This window comes from Papaver somniferum, chromosome 5 (genome assembly GCF_003573695.1).
Source record: "Papaver somniferum cultivar HN1 chromosome 5, ASM357369v1, whole genome shotgun sequence".
Lineage (NCBI taxonomy): Eukaryota > Viridiplantae > Streptophyta > Magnoliopsida > Ranunculales > Papaveraceae > Papaver > Papaver somniferum.
This window is the reverse complement of record NC_039362.1, coordinates 13,075,470-13,090,883: the sequence shown is the minus strand read 5'-3', so window position 1 is coordinate 13,090,883 and position 15,414 is coordinate 13,075,470. Positions and strand designations below refer to the sequence as shown.

Genomic DNA, 15,414 nt, shown 5'->3' with positions numbered 1-15,414 from the left:
GTGCATACAATCATCTCCATACGGACCAGAGCTTTCATCGGGTTTGCACGCCAGTTTGGTGTCATCGTCTTTGGACTTTGGACGTCGGATTTTGGATTGAAACCTTATCTTCTTAGATCCTTCGTTGCGATGCTGGCACTGTTACTTGAGCTGCTGCATTCTTAAAGGTCAGTTGGTCCGTAATTTGAACTGAGCCTTATGGTCTTCATCCTGAGTTGAGCCATTTACTGGTGAGCTTTTAATTGATGGACGATCCATTCACGTGTGTATCATCACATTAGGGGACTGGAGCGATCATCGTTGCTTCTTTGCTTTGCTTCTTCGGTGGTTATGAAGCAGCGGTTTCTTAGTGACTTTCAGCCATCGACGTTGATTGGGTCAGGACTGCATCGTCATAATTAGTCCTTCATCGTTCACTTGGGTGAATTTTGTACTTCATCGTCATTGGCATGAGGTCGTGATCAGTGGGTTAAAAGAAACAAGTCCATATCTTAGATAGAAATATCATCTAAACATAATAGTTCATAGAACCATTTTCTCAAACAGTTATAAGGCAACCAATTTTCAGAAAATTGAAAAATAATTTTAAGAGATAAAAAGTGAAACAGGTAGAATAAATTCTTTACCCATAGCCTGGATCTAGCGCCAAATTGTGACTACCATTAATTTGGTATCACAACCAAATAAAAGAAACGATATATCAACAGATAGAATGAGATATAAACATAAATCATTGCAAAATTAAGTGCAGTAAAGTAAAATAGAACACAACAATATATGTGGTTCGACAGAATGTCTACATCCACAGGTAAAAGAGAGTTAAGGTTTTCATTAATCCTTGCTCAGTTCCAACGGGACTTCATTACAAAAGAGGGAAGTGCAGAGAGTTTTTAGGTCGAGAGAGAAGAGAAGAAGTCGCCTCCTCTTTTCAGACCTAATCGTCAGGCTTTTAAGGGGAAAATATCTTCCACCAAATGACATGTTTATCCTTAGCTTAATAATGAAGCATTCTTGCAAATGATTCGGTGTGTGCTGTTCTACAATTATATCCAGCTGCGGCTTCTGATTGTCCTCCATGTGTCAATACAAATTATAGTGTATACAGTATGTAAAATTCCAATCAAATTAGGTTTATGTTCTTCTTTATAGGTAGGCAAGAGTCGGTGGTAATGGAATATACACAGTAGTTCAGTTGAATTTATATTCATCAAATTGAAATCTCCAATTACTGTGTATGTTGTTTCATGAATGTGAGAAGATGAGAATCACTGCCAATGTCGTAGTTCATAAAGATGCTTGAAACACAGTAAGGTGCAATGCAATTCATTGCTATTAAAGTCTTATTAGGTATCTCATCCGGGTGTGACAATCGATTGAGATGGGTGTTAATGATAGAAGTTACAGTATGCTGCTTACTTCAACCATGTTCTTTAAGTTTTGCCCTGCACATTTTTGTCTTCCATAACACTTCTCAACATGATTCAACTTTGATACATAGATGATGGTCTCATCTTTAGATTTTATCAGCAAATCGCCATACAGAGAGTCCCAAAATAATGCCAAAATCAAATTCAAACCGAATTTGATTAATAAAGCATTCAACTACTTAGGTTGATTAATAAACATAATAAAGCATTGATCAGGAAAATAAATAAATTAGTAATACGTGTTATTTGTACAATTGATCTTAGGATTCTTAATTGTTCCTCTTGATTTAAATTATGCAAGGTAGAAGAATTCTTCTGGATGGTGTATCTTTGTAAAATTAGCTCCTCCTCCTCCTCCTCCTCCTCCTCACGTTCTGCTCAATAAATCACAAATCAACAGACGATGGGAAGAGCTAATTTTTCATCTGGCATTGTAGTCCAGAAGAAGAAGTCAGGTAAGATCATATTTCAATTTTTGAAGATAGAATTTTTGTTCTTCTTTTTGCAGTTTCATCTTTTTTCTCTCTATCAATAATAAAACATATACGAAACTCTACTGCTGAGCATACCTGAAACACCTCCAATTCATTAAACCCCGAGAGTTTGATACTATAGGGATTAATTGTCTGAATTCAAAACTGAAATCTTGGTAAATTCATCAGAAGACAGATATCTATTTATACTCGTTACATTCTCAATCTCATCTTTAATGGTTGTCCGTTATTAGACCAGCATTTGGTTTTTATGAAGTTCTGGAGTGATTTTATTGTGATGTTCTTATTTTAATTTTTAACATCAAAGTTGTCAACAATTTAATTTTACAATCAACTGACATCTTCTTTCTGAAATGTTTCAGGACACATCAAGAATCTCCCGTACGAGATCTTGTTAGACATTCTTTCTCGGTTACCAGTTGAGTCTGTTTTGGAGTGCAAATTAGTATGCAAAGGGTTGCTAAAGCTCCTCCATAGTAGAACAAGTTTCTTCAAAAATATACATGTTACCCGCCAGCTTAACCAACTGCATGGCAGTGCTGCTCATGGTGATAAGTTGGACATGGGCTTCCTTTTTTGTTGTACAATAAGTGACAGCCCGCACGGGCTACTTTTCTATGGAGGATTGTACAATGATAAGATCAATACTGATCATTTGTACGAGTATAAGAAGACACTAAAAAAGGTCAGACATCCTCCAATGCACTTTCAATCGCCGCAACAATGTTTGGTTAATTCATGCAACGGGTTGATATGTCTTGGTATAAAACACCACCGATGCGTTGATCCCACCTACATATACAATCCGGCCACAGGAGAGTATGTTAGTCTTCCAAAATTGATTGTACCTCCAGGAAGTAGTTTTCCTCGCATTGCCCGAGGGTTTGGATAGATTCCTTCTACTAATGAATACAAGGTAGTTAGAATTTTTTACCCTGATCTTCAAACAACTGGACAGGTCCAAGTATACACACTTGGTAGTGGTTGCGGGTGGAGCACAAAACGTACACCAATCCCGTGGGTCTTTTTTGAACCGCCGGCTTGTTTTGCGGATGGAATTTTATATTGGTACGACTATACAAAAATTTATGGATTTGATTTAGCTAATGAAGAGTTGCAAATTCTCTCATCTCCATGGTCTTTGAAGAAGACAGATACGAAAGACAGCTGGTGCAAAGACTTCAGTATTGTATACGAGAAGCAAGAAGCATTAGATGATGATTATTTTTGTCCGATAATGATTACAAAGAAAAATGGAATCATATTTATGAGGGAATTCAACACTATCGAGTGTTACGACACTAAAACCACAACTTGGAAAGAGATAGTGGCCGAAGATTTTCAATTTTATCTTGAGGATATCTCGGTAGTTTCCCATGTGAACACTTTTGTTTCCATAAGATCATTGGGAGAGAAGTCGAACAAGAAAAGTTGCAGAAATAAGATGTTTGGTCAACTCAGTGTAACGTAGTAAGTGTTTGTTGTGACAAGAGGCCTACTTAGTGGAGGATGAGGATCAATTTTTTGAATATTTATACTTTCTAAGGAATTTTATCCCTAACCCGAGAACTGTTGAAATCCTTTTTGTTCTTCTTTGCTCCAATCTTCTCTTTGAACCTTTTGGTCAAGACAATACATTAGAAATGTTCAATTTATTTTCTCAGAAGACTTTGGTACTGAAGGACAAGGAGGGTAAGCCAAGCTTTTGAACTGGCCTGAACTGGTTATGTTCTCCTAATAGTAGTTTGTGATCATTTTCCATGTTTCTGTCTGTTCATGTACTTCGACAGTTATGGGATTAGAGGAGACAGTAGGCAGAACCATCTGCTTCAAATACTAACCCTATTTGCCATGGAGACTCCTCTCAGTTTGGATGCTGAAGACATCAGAAATGAAAAGGTGCTAATTCACAATAACCTTTGCTTTTACAATATGGAGTGGTCGTATTTTCTCGCTGTTAACTTTCCTGGTATTTATTAAGTGAAAGTTCATGCTCAACGAAGCCTTTGCAACTCGACAACATGGTGGTTGGGCAGTATAAGAGTCACACTAAGGGGAGGATTAGCTATTCAGGCTACCCAGCAGCCTACAATGTTTGAAATGTGTTTACAAGCACAGAGGCTAATAAAATCATGGCTGAAATTGTGTTGGCTACCTTAATAAATGATAGGATGTCTGCTCGGAGGCTACTGCTTTTGGTAACAATACTGCAGTTATTAGTTGTGTTTACTTGTTAGATTATCAGATTCTTCATACAAAACATATAGTGAGCCTAAGAAGATTATGTTGGAGTATAACCTAGGAAGATTTTTACTAATTGCTATCCACGGTCGGGAGTCTTAAGAAATCATATTTTTAAAATGCACACCTTATAAGTGTCATTGTATCTGCTGCACCTTTTTCTCAAGGGTTGACATGTCCCCTGTTACATATGGTTGTGCGTCTCCCTTAAGTTTTTTGAGCTTTTAAAATCTGCTATTCCCCCACTGTAATGCACACATACTGTATGTTCAATTAAAGCTGAAATGGCATTCTTGAAATGGTTCTCTCTCCGCAGAGCAGACATCAGGGTACAGTTCAGGCATGTTCCTGATAATTTGTACAAGAATTTTATTTGAAAATCCACAACAAAGTCCCTGGTTTGGGTATGAAGTTGGACCGCAGTAATCTGAACCTTCGTTATGCAGCAAGGTACCTATCAAAATTTCTGGAATCAATAGATTTTGACATAGGGATGATTCATTAAGGTGCTACTGTTATTTGTTTTAGAGTGCTCAATCTGGTAATTTTGCATCCCTGTTTGCACATTATGCATGTGTCATCATATCTGTTGGACCTGCTTCTGAAGCTGAGGTTACATGATTGCTTTAATCACCCTCAGATTTTTTGAGCTTTTGAAACAATATTGTGGTTTTAGTGTCGTAACACAACTCTGCTGTAAGAGAAGCACATTATGCAAGTGTCATCATATCGGTCACTTAATGTACTTCTCTTACAATTTTAATGTACTTGGAACGTTGCTGTAAGAGAAGTACATTAAAATTGTAACACACATGTAGCTATCGTGTAATATCATCTAATTTAAGTGACCGTCCTTTTGGTATACTAATGGGCATTTTGTGTTGGGATACATATATAGATACTCCAAGGAGATTCCAGATGTTTATGACAGACTGTTGCTTGATGCAATTGAAGGAGAACGACGGTTATTCATCAGGAGTGACGAACTGGATGTTGCACGAGCCTCTTCACAACTCTGCTGTAAGAGCTAGAGGAGAAGCTCCACCTCGTAGATCCCAAGGACGCCTTTAGCATCCAAAGATAGTCCCCGAGTTGTATCCTTATGGTAATCGAGGACCTGTTGGCGCACATTATCTTACAGCTAAATACATTGTTCGATGGGGCGATATATCAGTAGTGCAGACTACCAGCAACAGTGAATTAGTGGTTAAGGCCACAAAATTTCAAACTAAATGTATTTTCAGCGATGGACATGATCATCATTTTCTCTCAGAAAACATAGTAGTTATTCATAACATTCAAATGGGATAAAGTGGAATGAAAATACAGGTTGAACTCTCTGTACAAAATGGAAAGCTGGTGATGTTATTAGGATGGTGTGCAAGAGAATGAGCTCTACAGTCTACATGTAGGGCAACCAAAGTCTACATTTGTTATTTTGTTTAAACACTGAATGCAATGAAAGAAGGACAAAAAACAAACATCACACTGTGCACCAAAAGGGGGCACTTTTTGTTTTCTTTTAGATAGTGAAACAGGGAATGGCCCCAAGAACTGATCTCATCTGTTGACAGTGTCTTAACTCTAAAGTCAGTAGTGACTAGCGAGCAATTTGAGCTTTGCAAGTGCATTATCGCGCTCTCTCCACAGTGCAAGTTGTGGCAAGTAACAAAGGTTACAAATCCCATATCAGAAAGTGGAGTGGGATCCACACAATCCAAATTCCAATATGGGGCACCCCAACAACCACATCACTTTAAGCCAATAAACAAATTACTCCAACAGTAATTGAGGGCGCAAAACCATTTTTAAGTTACGGTAATCTACTTTTTTAAGTTTTTCATGACCTCCTTAGTTTTGTCCTAAATAAGTAAAAATAAGAGAGGTTGTTACTTGTTGGGTCATAATTATTGGGCTGCAATGTCACGGACCAATGTTCTGAAGAACGATTTTTTGGGCACCATGGTTTTTTTGGGGACCATGGTTTTATTTTGGGTAAAGACATTAGAAGTAAACCTAGGTCACCCCATATCTAGATATTTATATTAATACCTAAACTACCTTCATAATTAATTTTAGGTTACGATTAGTGAAATGATTTAGTTAAAATTAATTAGTGAGATTAAATTAAAAGATGGACTTTTATTAGATGAGTAGATGAAGATTAATTAATTAATTAATTAATTGAGAGAGTAAAGTTAGAGAAGATGAAGGAGAAAAACATGGAAAATAAAAAAAAAAATTCAATTCACTAACTTTGGGTATACAAGTGATGAAGACTCATCTGATTCTTCATCTCCATCCTCTCCTAGAATATTTGTTAATCTTCACAATGATCCAGATATGAGTTATTTCTTAGATGGTGATTCTATTCTTCCCCAAACTCAATCTCAAGATGAATATGACGGATTTTATCAACCACAACCGGAGGAAGAGTATTTGGGTGTCCAGGTATGCTCCAAACTTGGATAATGTATGTTGAATTGGTCAAAACTTTCCTAAAAATCTAAAATTTTCAACTGGATTTTGGATGGTTCGGTTACCTTCTGTGAAGAAGATGTAACCGAACTCTCCTGAATGTGTAGTTAGGTTCCACCGCGTGATGAACAAGCAACCGAACTCGGCTGAAAATGCAGTTCAGTTACTTGGTCCAAACACGCAGGTTACCGAACTCACCGTTAATGGAAGTTTCTAGGATTACCAACGTTATGTTCGGTTGGTTGGTAACAAATTAACAAACCGAACTCTACGTAAAAATTAGATCTAACTTAGTGTACAAAATTCGGTTGGTTCGCAACCAATTAACCATAACTAACCGAACTTACGTACAAATAAGAGTTAAATTAGTGTACAAAGTTCGGTTGTTTCGCAAACTACATGTTTACGAACTAGCTAACCGAATTTGACATAATATAAGAGTATACTAAACGTATTAAGTTCGGTTGTTTCACAAACTTGAAACAAAAGCGTAAACAACCGAACTCAAAAAAAATATCAAAAGTTACAGTGTTTAGTTCGGTTACATTTCAACTTTGCCTTATGAACCGAACTTAGAGTTCGGTTTTTGCGATAAATTTTTTATGTAACCGAACTCTAATGTAATTCTAATTGATGTTGTTATATTTCTTGTAGATGGAATTCCAACTTATACCAATGCATGATCAACCTTCTCCGGTTGGTATGTCGTACGAAGATACATCTCATCACTATGCTAATTAGTTGGTATTTGACTTACCTATTGATGCGAAGAATTGGGCTAGAGAACATGCTAAGAGAGTCAAGTGTGTCTTAGTTTTGAATGGAAAAGAAGGCCAAACTCGTTTTGAAATGGTTTGTGAGAGAAGCGGAGATCCCGACGTTAGTCATAAGAGGAAGGGTTATGTGTATAAAGGAAAGACGACGAGGAAGAACACAACATGCTCAAAGAAATTTAAATGCCCGTTCAAGTTAGTATTTAGCAAGAGCAAATTAACGAGTAAATAGTTTCTAGCTATGGATAAGGTGGTAGGTTGTCATAAGCACCCTCGCCCGGAAGATCTTGAAGGACATGCAATGGCCGCAAGGCTCACTCCTCAAGAATTGGAAAAAATTGCTAAGTATAAGAAAATGAGTATTCCACCTACCGTTATGCTTCGCTTATTAAAGGAAGATAACCCGGATAATATATCATCTTTGTCCACCATTTACAATGCAATTGAGACAATTAAAAGGAATGAATGGAAGGATAGACAAGTAATGCAACAATTGTTTTTTTTTTTGGCTCAAGAGAAAGGCTACGCGGTTCAAAAGAAGGTAGGTCCGGAAGAAGAAATTACTCATCTCTTCATTGCTCATCCGAAGAGTGTTCAATTGGCTCAATCATTCCATGAAGTTCTCATAATGGATTGCACTTACAAGAAAAACAAATACGAGATGCCATTGTTGTACATTGTTGGTCGTACGTCGACGAAGTCACCGTTTACCATTGCTTTTTGTTTTCTAAAGGACGAGCAAGAACCAAGTTACACTTGGGTGCTACAACAAGTGAAGGCGATCTACCAAGATGATAATATCCCCGGGGTTATCGTGACGGACAATGAAGTAGCACTGATGAACGCAATAGAGAAAGTCTTCCCATTGACACATAATATGCTTTGTACATTTCATATATGGTGCAATGTGATGAATAGGTGCAAGCCTCAACTTTGTCCACCTAAGAGGAAAAGATTGGAAGAGATTAGTAAGCTACCGGAAGATGAACAAGCGGATGCAAAATAGGAAACAATACACCATAAATCATGCTAAATGGGTTTCCTTCTCCGGGGAATGGGAGGCATTGACTTGGTCTCTCACCGAAGAAGAGTATTATCTAAATTTTGCCGAATTTAGAGAACATTGGTCTAGCCCCGAATATCCGGAGGATATAATAACGTATGTGGTGGAGCAATGGTTGGAACCGCAGAAAGAGCGCTTCGTTTATGCTTTTACCAAAAAATATAAACACTTTGGGAATCAAGCGACAAGTTTGGTATAATCGGCTCACCACCGGTTGAAGAAACACCAAAATAACAAACAAAAGTTGTGGGTGATACTAAAGCTAAAATTGCATAACATTTAATATCCGAAACGCGTTACGAAAAAGTGCACAAGGATGCGGAAATGATCTACTTATTTGAAATTCTTTGTCTTCCATCTTCACCATTCATTTTTTTTTGTTAAAAGAATTTCCTCGCCTGTTTCACCCCTAAGTCGATACCTCCTTACAATCCGAAACAAAGCCATAAATTCCACAACTCTCTCTTTAATCTTATCAAATCGAAGTAACAAAGCTATATGATCACGGTTATGAGGGTTTCCTATGTCGGAGCAAAATTGCTCATGAATTTTCCCCAATAACTTTGACTCATAATACTATGCATTCTTCGTTCTTCACCCCTCTTTGGATAGTATAGTTTGTAGTTTCTGCAAAGAGAGAGATCTTCATCTAGAGTAAATTTAGCATTATTAGCTGCCATTTTTAGAATATTTTGAGACAAAATGTTAACTATGAGACACATATTTATAACCAAAGAGGTGTATAACGGCAAGAAAAATAGCCGTTACTTGAAATTTGTGTCATTAAAATTTCAAAATACAGAGTTCGGTTACATAGGAAATGCATAGACAAAACCGAACAGGGCAGTCTAACAGTTCGGTTGTTTCGCAGATTTGGTCAACTAACCGAACTAAGCAACAACAATATTTCAAAAGTTACAGTGTGATGTTCGGTTACCTGGGATTATTTTGCAGGTAACCGAACTTAGAAAAATTTTCGCTGATTTTTGAGCTCCATAGTTCGGTTACTTGGTATTATTTCGCAGGTAACCGAACAACAAAGTTCGGTTACCTGCAAAATAATACCAGGTAACCGAACATTACACTGTAACTTTTGAAATTTTGTTGTTAATGAGTTCAGTTAGTTTATTAAATCTGCGAAACAACCGAACTTGTTGTTTATCAAGTTCGGTTGTTTACCAAATTTAATCAACTAACCGAACTTCCTAATAATTTCTTTAGAAGTTTGAGTTTAATAGAACACATATGAGTCAAATAGCCAAACTAACTAATAATTTCTTAAAAATTTGAATTTAACGAAACACATATGAGTCAAATAGCCAAACTAATCCATTAAAACACAAATTAAAAACCAAATTATGAAATTCATTTAGTAATCCACATAACTAAATGTTGGAAGCAAACATAAGAAAACAAACTACCAAATCCGCAAAACAAAAGTCTTCCAAACATAAGGAAACAAACTACCAAATCCGCAAAACAAAAGTCTTCCGAACATAAGGAAACAAACTACCAAATTCGCAATAAAAAAGTCTTCCAAACATAATAAAATTAAGTACTAATTCCTGCAGTCACTCATTTACCACGACCACTACGAGAAACTTTTCTATTCTTGCGTTTATGAGCTTTAGGTCGTCCTTCGTCACTAGGAGTGTCATCTCCACTGCTTTGTTGTTGAACCATCCGACTTGAACCTTCCTCTTCTCGGCGACTCCTCTTCGACGGCATGGTCCGGCTTGGATCAACCTGGCTTGTATCGACAAGGTTGGGATTAAAAACATTAGTTATTTGGTTGTAGAGGTCTGTTTGTTCTCGAGTGTCCATCGACTCTCCACTCCGGTTTTTTTCTATCATTTTCTTCAACAATTTAGCACTTTCCTTCACCTTTTCTCATCAAAAACATAAGTAACTATCATTTTTCAATGCTTTATAACATTTTGAAAAACAAAAATAAGAGTAAATATCTTACCGCCGAATTCCACAAGATCAAGGCCTCATCACCATACATAGGAGTATGCTTCATAATCTTCTGAGCCTCTTTCTCCATTGCCGTCGCTTTTGTTTTATCAGCACGGGCTTGTTGGACACTGTTTATTACACGAGGATGAGAAAAATGTTCATATCATTACATATATCCATCGTTAGCGGCATTTGGCTCATCAAAAACGAATCTTGTAACTCTTCGACTGGAACAAGATAATCCCCAAAGTTCTTCCAGTGGTCCACTGATGGAGCAGGATCGTATTTGGGGATGAAATTCTTCTCGCTGTTCTTAGTTCCGACCTTCTTTACCTTGAAGTTGAAGTTTTCCACTTGTGGGACACAAGAAAGTTGTCTAAGTACTCTTCGAGGATTATACATTGTACAACCCCAGGATGAAATAACGGTCCATTATAACCCGCAACAGGTGAGAAATTAATAACATCAACATCTTCCTCGTCTTCATCTGATGCAATGTTGTAAGGATGGAAAACCACATCTTCCACTGTTAACCTATCCAATGTATCCCTCAATTCCAACACCTTTTTTTCCTTATTCTTTTCCTGTGAGTTCAAAAATTCATATTTACCAGCTGTAGGCTTCCCATAAGGCCAAGGAGTGCGAGCATGAGACAATTGCAGTTTAGGGAAGTGGTCGTACACCCAAACCTATGAGAAGAGGCAAAAAATAATACATTCGCAATATGATTAGTAGCAATACACATTCATTCACTTATATATTTAAACACACAAACGATAATTTAACGGGGTACCTGAACAAGGGTGTATAAGCCTCCAAAATATAGAGTCCTAAGCCTCGAAGCTTTTCTGAGTTCCGCTTGAACGAATGAAAGAACCGCAATGCCCCAAGAATAGTTGTTCACCTCATCCAAGGGGTCCAATAACTGGAGGTAATGAGCATTTACCACGTGGCCTGAAGTGTCAGGGAAGAAGATGGTTCCAAGTTGATATAATAAATAAGCAGTCAGATGGTGCTTAGTCTTCTCCTCTGTCATCACCAACTTTCCTTGAGCAACCAAATCTTTCGTTCCTGAAAACTCATCAAACAAGGTTTGGAACTTTATCTTTTTCAACTTCTTGTACGTGCGGTCTTCCTCAAACTCATTATACTCATTACCTTCCTTAGGATCTTTGTTAGCTCGCCTTAACTCACATTGTGCCTTTTTATCGCTCCATCCTAGACACCTTTCGACTAGTTTTTCAAGAACTTCATAACTCATCGAGGGATCGTAGCCATCTCGAACACTTGTTCCTATAATTGGTAGGGCTGTGATTCTAAAACAATCATCCGGAGTTATTGTCATCTCACCAAAAGGTAGATGAAAGGTATCCGTCTCTGGATAAGCCCTCTCGGAAAATGCAGTAAAAGTGACAGCATCAAATTTTTGGTGCGCATGTTGTATCCCGTTCCATAGTACACAATCAAATACCGCCAAGAGGACCTCATCACACTCATTTTCTATATTCCATACCTTGTTCTTTTGACGTTTCAAAAAACGAACAACATTTTTATGATCCTAAAAAAACAACATCATATCTTATATACTAATATATATAAAAAAGAACAATATATGTCAAAATATAATAAAATGACTGAGAAATCTAAATCTTGATGGTTAAGATTGAACCATACCTTTGTCGCAAAGATCTTGGCAGCCCATGAGTTTTTGTAGCCCATCAATACCTCCCCGCCATCTCTTGGAGTACCATATGTTGGATTCTTTGGCGACAAACACAAATCCTTATGAGGAATGTATGAATATCTAGCACAAGGCTTTTTAGGCGTCTTTCTAGGTCTCTTTACCACGATTTCTTCTTGTTCCTCTTCTTCTTCCTCTTCATCCGAGTCCTCCTCTGATTCATCATCATCCTTATCTCCATCCTTGTCTCCATCTTCCTCATCTTTTTCACCCTCATCATCGCCACCCTCATTTCCTCCTCCTTGAGGTGGTTCATCTTCTCCACCTTGATTATGTTCTTGACTGCCCATCTCTTCCACAATCTCTTCATTAACTTGTTGGCTTACGTTGTCAACATTATCTCTATTGACACCATCTTGGATGACAACACCCGGTAATGACCCACCTCCATAGTTAGCATTTTTGGTTCCACGCTTACCGGAACCACAATGTACTTTACCTAGAGGCGTGGGAGTTCTCAGATCTTCCAGTAAAGGATGTTTTCCTCTAATCAAGAAAACAAAATATATTAGCTTAACTGATAATTGATTGACTAAATCAGATGCAACATAAGGTTCTCATCGTAAGGTTCGGTTTGAATAGTTTTTTTGCGAACACACCGAACTCCACATGTGTGCAAATACTGAAGAGTTCGGTTTGTCAAGGTTTTTTGCGAATAAACCGAACTCAACATTGGTCACTAATAGTAAAGAGTTCGTTTGTCAAGGTTTTTTGCGAATAAACCGAACTCAGCATTGGTAACTAATAGTGAAGAATTCGATTTGTCAAGTTTTTTTGCAAATAAACCGAACTCCACATGTATGCAACACAACATAGTTGGACAAGTTCGGTTAAATTGAAACTCAACATATTGGGAAAAATAGCATAGTTCGGTTATATTGAAACTTGTTTTTTTTGGTAAAGTTCGGTTACTAAATAGCTTTAGAATATTATGCGAACCAACCGAACAAGATAGCTCAGTTCGATTGCACAAAAACTCAAAATAGCTGGCAAAATTGCACAGTTCGGTTACAAGTGGAAAAAAAATTGTTGCAAAACTGGTGAAGTTCGGTTAGAAAAAAGTTTCAGGCTTTTTTGCGAACTAACCGAACTGGCAGTTCGGTGACCCGGTTTTGAATCCTATAAAACCGAAATGCTCTTCGTGTTCTTCCTTTCAGGAATTTCGGTTAACAAACTAGGGTTTTCTAGAAATTCTTCCTAACCGAACAGCGCACTGTAACTTCCATTCGAACCCTATTTTGATGATTTCTATTCAATTAAACGAATCAAAATCAAATTAAAAGTATGGGTTTGTTGGAAAATACCTGCGGATCGGTCCCATGGCAGAATCAGGCTTCTTACTGTGTCCATTATACTGGATTATGGATTCACTTGGCTCTTCCACTTCTTTATGAATCTCAAAATCACTTGGCTGATTCGCTAGATGTCCTAATGTGGGACCTGTTCCTGGGAGTCTATTGGTTTTCTTTCGAAGAACCATTCTTATAGTTGATTGATTAATCGACGATGAAAATTTTATGAATCAACGATTAAGCGACGAAGACGATGTTGAAATGGGGGAAGAGGAAAGAAGAAGAGGAGAACAGTTCCTCAAAACTGTTTTTTTTTTTTGTTGTTGTGCGGCTAGGTTAGATTAGGATTATGTTTAGGTTTTTGTTTTAGATTAAGTTAGATGTAGTTATTAGGTTAGGGTTAATTTAATTAGGATAATGGTCAAATTAGTAATCTCATATGATTTTAAGACATTCCTTGACATCGTAGGGTAGGTGGCCTAATAGGATCATGCTCCCAAAAAAAACCATGATCCCAAAAAAATCCTACTTCTACAAGGGACAGCAGCAGAAGACATAAACACGATCCATCTTAAAAGTATGAGATGTTGATATATCATATATATATGACTCTTTTTTTTTTAGCATCGTCCAGTTAGTTACCTGTTACTAGTCAGTCAAAGTGCTGATTTCACTTTGTTTCTGCATAATAAAGCTTGTACGTTTCTGAGTGACGAACTGTGTGGCAAATATTGGTAAGCATAACCAAAACGGTTTTGCTCCAAACAAAGTTTGACCGAGATATTTCCAAAAATGACTAAAAACAACAATTTTGTTTCCAAGGAATCGATTTCTTTCGAGAACATGCACTTTCCGTTTGGCATCCTTCTAAACTCTCTTACAAATTTTTGGTTCATTTGGGTCGAAGGTTATTATCTTTAGCTTGGGTGCAGATTTCCTGCCACTACGCAGATTTTACGTCACCTTGAAGAACTGAATGGGGCCCACTATCCAAATTCAAAGTAGAACTGATATGGGGCACGCCAACCACCTCACTAATTGAAAGCACAAAACCATTTCTAAGTTACGCTAATCTGGTTCGTTCTATTGGAAAAAAACAAAGATGGAAAACAAAAAACAAACTAATCTTCCTATTCATGACTAAGGTCCTAACAGCAACTGCAGTGGTTCGAGTATAACCAAAGACCAAAGAGGGAAAAAAAGATCAAATTTTGGGTTTAGTATGGTGTATGACGCTACGGTGGAAAGACTAAATTTGGTCAGACGTACATTATACATTCGCCTGGTGTGGGGCGTAGACTATACCAACGCCTGATTGGGACGTGCATTAAAAAAAAAAAATGAAAGAAGTGGGGCGGAGGTATAATGCCCGCCCCACTAAAATGATTTTGGAAACAAAGAATGGGGCGGGGGTATAATGCCCGCCCCATACAAAATAATTAAAAAAAAAAAAATGGGGCGTAGACTTTACGTACGCCCCATGTGAAACGTAAACTATACCAACGCCTGGTGTGGGGCGTAGACTATACCAACGCCTGATGTGGGACGTGCACTATATGTCCGCCTGGTGGTGGGGCGTGAAATATATCAACGCTCGACTATATCTGGGTTTTAGTCGTTGATCAAAATTTGATCGATAGTACGTTCCACTACGTCTGTTCAAAAGACCAAATATTTGGGTTTACTCTACCACTGTGGACGCTCTAAGTAAATAAATCTTAAAAGTTTCAGATGTTGATATATGACTATTTTTAGCATCATCCAGTTAGGTTACCTTAATTGCTGATTTCACTATGTTTCTGCATAAAGCTTGTTTGGCAAATAATTTGGTAACCATGTCCAAAATCAGTTTTGATTCAAACAAATTTCAAACTGACCGAGATATTTCTACAGATGAGTAGAAACTGCACATCCAAGATTTGCCATTGCTTCAAAAAAAATTTTTT

General features: G+C 37.5%; 1 long non-coding RNA gene across 4 annotated transcripts; it reads left to right on the top strand.

The window, feature by feature from the left end:
* Nucleotides 1-1,160: 1,160 nt before the first annotated feature.
* LOC113277277 lies at nt 1,161-5,497 on the top strand. 4 transcript variants are annotated; one of them, XR_003324833.1, is made up of 4 exons: nt 1,161-1,311; nt 1,729-1,882; nt 2,284-4,612; nt 5,061-5,497. It is a non-coding gene; the product is annotated as an uncharacterized LOC113277277 (long non-coding RNA). The 4 variants fall into 4 exon arrangements; XR_003324831.1 differs by having other exon boundaries at nt 1,161-1,882; nt 2,284-3,613; nt 3,712-4,612; XR_003324832.1 differs by having other exon boundaries at nt 1,161-1,882; nt 2,284-3,820; nt 4,479-4,612.
* Nucleotides 5,498-15,414: the final 9,917 nt, after the last annotated feature.